Source organism: Acipenser ruthenus, chromosome 19 (assembly GCF_902713425.1).
Source record: "Acipenser ruthenus chromosome 19, fAciRut3.2 maternal haplotype, whole genome shotgun sequence".
In the NCBI taxonomy this organism is placed as follows: domain Eukaryota; kingdom Metazoa; phylum Chordata; class Actinopteri; order Acipenseriformes; family Acipenseridae; genus Acipenser; species Acipenser ruthenus.
Genome location: NC_081207.1, coordinates 6,019,921 through 6,025,423, shown reverse-complemented (window position 1 = coordinate 6,025,423; position 5,503 = coordinate 6,019,921). Strand labels below are relative to the sequence as shown.

Sequence of the window (5,503 nt, the reverse complement as noted above, 5' to 3'; positions counted from 1 at the left end):
ATTTGTGTGTGTGTGTGTGTAGATATATATATATATATATATATATATATATATATATATATACACACACTATTGTAGGTTATATTCAAATAAAAACATGTATTGTAAAAGGCGGTTCTAGTGTTAATGAAATTTAACTTTTAGATGTTCCGCAAACAAACACACACACACACACACAAATATAAATTCTAGGTAATAAAATTTGTACTTAGTAGAAATTATATTTTACATAATTGTGTGTTGGAAAGGTAATGCGCGCCGTAATTCAGAATGTTTGCACGTAAATTCATGTCTCTTGTTAAATGTTCTCCTCGCGATATTCAGTCGTTCTTTTCCTACTTAGTAAAAAGACACAGATATTGAAATATCCCCTAAATGACTATGAAATAAGTAATCTGGATTGGTACGGCCGATTTTTTTTACAAATCAGAACTGCATAGCAACACATTTCATGAAACGTACGGCAAACACGTCGTGAGGAAAACTGTCATGACTTGTGCGTGTAAACGCCACCAATGTGTCCCAGTTTTGAGCTTTGAAAATGTGGTCACCCTACTTTTTGTTTCTCCTGTACAAAAGAATATATATACACAGACACACAGAGAGTATAAACCCAGTACTGCACTTAAACTATAGTTACTCCAGTGCTAGCATATTCTGTGGGTCAACGACCTAAAATAGAACTGCCTTTCCTCATTGCAGTGCTCACATCACTTCCTCAAAAATAAACTCCTCCTAGTCTATACTGTCACCACATCACCCTATCTCCTAGCAACACCCTCACGTTCACAGCCATTGGACAATCCCACACACCCCTGCCTTTGATTGGCCAACTTGGCTTCATTACTATACTACAGTCTAGAACTGTTAAAATCGCCAGTGCAGATCATAAGCGTCAGTAAAAGAGACAACCGGGTTCTGCTCTTAAGTATATTTATATAAATGATCGTATTTCTGATGCAGATAAAACTTGCAGTACATCGTGTAGCGTGCACGGGGTAGGCTGCAGCAGGGCTGGTAGGTGACGTAATCACACACAGAGACATAAACCCGATATATGCTTCTTGCAAATGAGCCGGGTATTTTGTACAGCGTATAGACGCTTTTAGTACGAGAGGTATGTGTACGGTAATTAAAAAAAAAAAAAAAAAAAATCTATTTAGGGCTTCAGATGCAAATTAATAAATATTCACACTGTATTTGTACACCAATGTTACAAACCATTATTATTTTTTTTGTTATTAAAAATGCAAGCCGATGCCTTAAGTGATGGATGCATGCAATAAGCATCACAGTGTACTGTATGGTGGGCTTTAGGGTAAGAAAGCTTTTGAGGGCATTGACCTTCCCTCTAAAACACATCACAAGAAAGACACCCTGCTGTGTGATGGGCTTAAGTAATACTTACTAAAGCATTCACTTGACATACAACTTCCCTCATGAAGCAAACAATCTGCTTCAATCATGTACACCTGTAATATGTATTTTACTTAATCCGGAACCATACAGTAAAAACTAAAATGTCACCTTTGTGCAAAGCTTGTGCATCTATTACCAGTTTACATGATAATGTGTAAAAAAAATGTAATTGTATGTAAAAAATAATGTGATATCTTATAACAATTGTAAGTCGCCCTGGATAAGGGTGTCTGCTAAAAAAATAAATAATAATAATAATAACATGATGCCTTATCCTACTGTGGTTTCCTCATATCAGGGCAGAAATACCGTTCAGAAAGAGACGAGCTGAAGGAACAGTACTTCAGTCCTTAATCAGAAAGAGAAACTTTCTCAGTCTATTTATTTCCTTTTCTAAAAGCTAGATCAGAACATCCAATTAAGGAACCCCTAATATTTTGAACTATGTGGGTTTTACATTAAACCAAGTATATTGAACCCTCTGTTTATCAATGGTTCTTTATGGGCCCTAAACAAAATAACCACATAGTTCTATATAGAATGAGTTGGAACATTCATAGTGTTCTATGTAGCCTTATCCAAATACAGTACTTTCAATTCTTAATCAGTGTATTGGCACAGTTCCATGTCAATAAATTCTAGTCCCCACTGGGATTGAATCTCATTTATCTCAGAATATCCCAGAAGATGGTGTTCGTTACAACTACCAAGTTAAAGCCAACATAGGTGCGCTTAAGCTTCTACCATCAAGGTGTATTGTGATCAATACAAATACACCTGTGCTATAATATGATCCTAGTTTAGTATTTATCATGAACATGCATTGATTCAGCACTTATACAAGTTTACATCAGCACTAATTGCTAATTGCACTGTAAATTTGCAAGCTTTGTGCTTTGTTTTTACTCCGGTATAACAAACGGCTACTTTTAAAAGGGTGGTTTTCAAGCATACATCTTTACTGTTGATACCGGTTTCTGTTACAAAATGAAGATACCCATTGCTAACCTGCTACAACTCCAACTCATATATTTCAAAGCGTCAAAAGGTCGGTCTTCAAATTCAGATTTATTAGGCTTATCTTTGAAGCATTATATTTTTTTTAAAAAAAGTATTATAGGTTTCACACTAATGTACTATTTACACAAACACCATCTTAACTGCAACATTGCTCGCCACGTCCTGCTGTTAAAGGTTCCTTCTCTAATCTATTTATATTGCATTTCATTTTCTGAAACTATACTGCATTTGAATTCGTGAATCTACTTCTCTTACCGAAACATCAAACAACTGTGAAACAAAATCTATTTGCTCTGACAGACATTCAAGAGACAGTATGTAGTCTATTCTTTGTATAACGTTTATCTGACATTAAAAACGTACAAAATAACTATAAATAACATTTTTTTTTTTAAAAAAAGTATTTTTCTAACCCCAGTGATCTCTGGCTCTTAGTCTCAGGTCAATTTCGAAATGCATGCCGAGATGTACAGTTACTTCGCAATGACCTCGTCTGTTGCGATCCCCGAATAAACTTGGCGCTGCTTTCTATAGTGCAGAGCGGGTATGCAACTATATGTGAACTATAGTAACCTCCGATTGAGTTTTTAGGGTGTGCTCTTTTCTTTTTTGCGATTCATTTGCAGTGGTGGCTGGGAATCACCCCATCACTGCCTGTGTCTAGGAGCCCTGCCTACTTTCTCATTGGACTGTACTGCCAAGCCAAGCTGTCAGCCGATGTGGCGTGGCCTCAGAGCATGTCAGACATTTAAATGAAGTAGAGAAAGAGAATCAAAGAAGCGAAAGGAATTGAGAGACAGGGAGGGAGGCAGGCAGCAACTGTGAGATCCAGGCATATATCAGACACGTATAGTACAGGACCACACAATACACGGAATATTACCCAAGGGAATTGCCTGTGCTACGTCTGTGCATTGTTCTGAAAATTACACAGTAACACATACCAGTACAGATCTGGAAGAAGGTATTCCAAAAATTACAGGTATGTCATTTTCTATATCTACAGTTCTGCATGCAGCGTGCTATTGTAAAATAGAACATTAGAAAAGTAGAACCGTTCATATTTTTTTCTTAATATATATTCTGTTTCATTATGTCATTATTATTATTGTCATATTTTAATAACAATTAGAATACTAATATGTTGTATACAGTACATTATTGTATAGACAGTGACAATTATTGTACAAATAATTAGATTGCATTGGTTCCAATTAACAACGTAAATCTGTCACAAAGAAGACAATGTGTCGCTTTGTGTGAGATGACAGATGCACCGCAGCTAGGCTATCGATACATCCAGCGCCTTTTCAAAACTAAACAATAAAATACTGTTCTATTAGGTGTTATATAAAGGCACCTACAGTATGTGCGTCAATGCAGCAAATCCGAAATAAACAGGCCACATTGGTTCAGCAGCATCACCATCTAATCTCAAACACGAGGTTAACACGGAACGTCTATGAGCAGAAGAATATGCAAAAGATCGGCTTACACATGCAGTACGACTGCACTTGCTTTATGTTAACCTGCTGTTTTTCAGCCTTAGTTGCTTCAGTTCCATTTTTGGCTGCTAAAATAATTCGTCGTTGTCTACTGTAACAATTAATATTAAAAGTCGGTACGGAAGTGAAACAGTTAAAACAATCCGTGAATTGATAAAATGGCTGATGTTTGGAGATACAATAATCGGCAAGTCATGACAGCTATGTATGTTTACTGTATAGAATTCGCATTATGCAATACAGAATCTTCTTAATGTTAATACCTTAGTTCTTTGGGGAAGTAGTAATTTAGATAATAAAAAACTGTAGTCGGAAAGAGTGTTCAGTAATTTGAATGAATGGTTCATCATCATTACTACAAAATGGAGGCCTTATCTGCATAGCAATAGCATCATCAGCAGGTACACTTCCGTTTTTAGCCATCTGCTCAGCAATGCAAATCATGTATGTGGTTAGGAGGGTGACCACGTTTTCAAAATGCAAAAACGGGACACCTGCCATTTCATATGCTGGGTACCTGCCGTTTTTACGCATTAAAAAAATCCCAAATACGCAATCAGTTTTAATAATTGCTTAAAAATGCTCATAGCAAATTTGCTGCACAGCTTGTCTGTCTCCACCAAAACGCCCACTAACAACTACATCTACCAGAATACAATGCTTTCAGTTACTATAAAAAAAACCGCCCAACAAAACATTAATCAATCTCTGGCTAGCCCTGTTGTCGTTGCAGCCCAGAATAAGAAAAATTCAATGCTACACAAGTTGAGGCGTAAACACCCCAGTCCAGCTACAAATCCAATTGGAACCATTGTCAGAGGCAACTGCTAAAAAAAAAAACAATAAAACAATAAAACAATTAAACGAACTGTTTATAACGTATTAATGCATTTCGTTATTTTATTTATCTGTATAGCTTCATATTGAAGTTTTAACATGTTCACTGAGTTTAAGAATTTAATGTTAAAATATACGTTTTTTCTGTGCTTATCTTCATATATATATATATATATATATATATATATATATATATATATATATATATATATATATATATATGATCTGTTTCTGTGCTTATCTTCAAAGTTATATTGGCTGTGGTCAATAAAGTGCATAACAATAGCTGTTGTCTCAAATTTTATTACTAAGTTTCTGTACAGTAAGTAGTTCAAAGTAAAAGTGCTCTTTTTTAATGCCTATTACCGTTAAAGACTGTATAGTATTTCTCGAGATTACTCAGGACTTCACGGTAATGTTGCATTTTATCTGCTGAAAATATATTTTACTCTCTCATTGTTAAAATTAGAAGGTAAGTTACCCCCAGACCCAAACCGACTTCACAACAACACACAAACTGTCAGTTTATGAAAATGATGACCAGATTTCAACATGTTACTGATGAAAACAGAGGTGTTCGTTGAAAATCAAGAAAATGCTGCAACAAGAAAAAAGACAAATAGGAAAGCTCATACGGCAACCAAACAGCCTTCACAAAAACAAAACACAGTTTAGTGGCAAAACAAAAGCTGCAATAAACAAGAGAAGGGAAATATGTGCTG

At 35.5% G+C, this 5,503-nt stretch overlaps 1 protein-coding gene across 1 annotated transcript in view; it reads left to right on the top strand.

The window, feature by feature from the left end:
• Positions 1-3,134: 3,134 nt before the first annotated feature.
• LOC117424309 (fatty acid synthase-like) overlaps positions 3,135-5,503 on the top strand; it is a 35,335-nt gene continuing 32,966 nt past the window's right edge. Inside the window, exon 1 of the mRNA XM_034040535.3 lies at positions 3,135-3,421. The gene's annotated coding sequence lies outside the window, so the exon portion shown is untranslated. The remainder of the gene's footprint in view (positions 3,422-5,503) is intronic.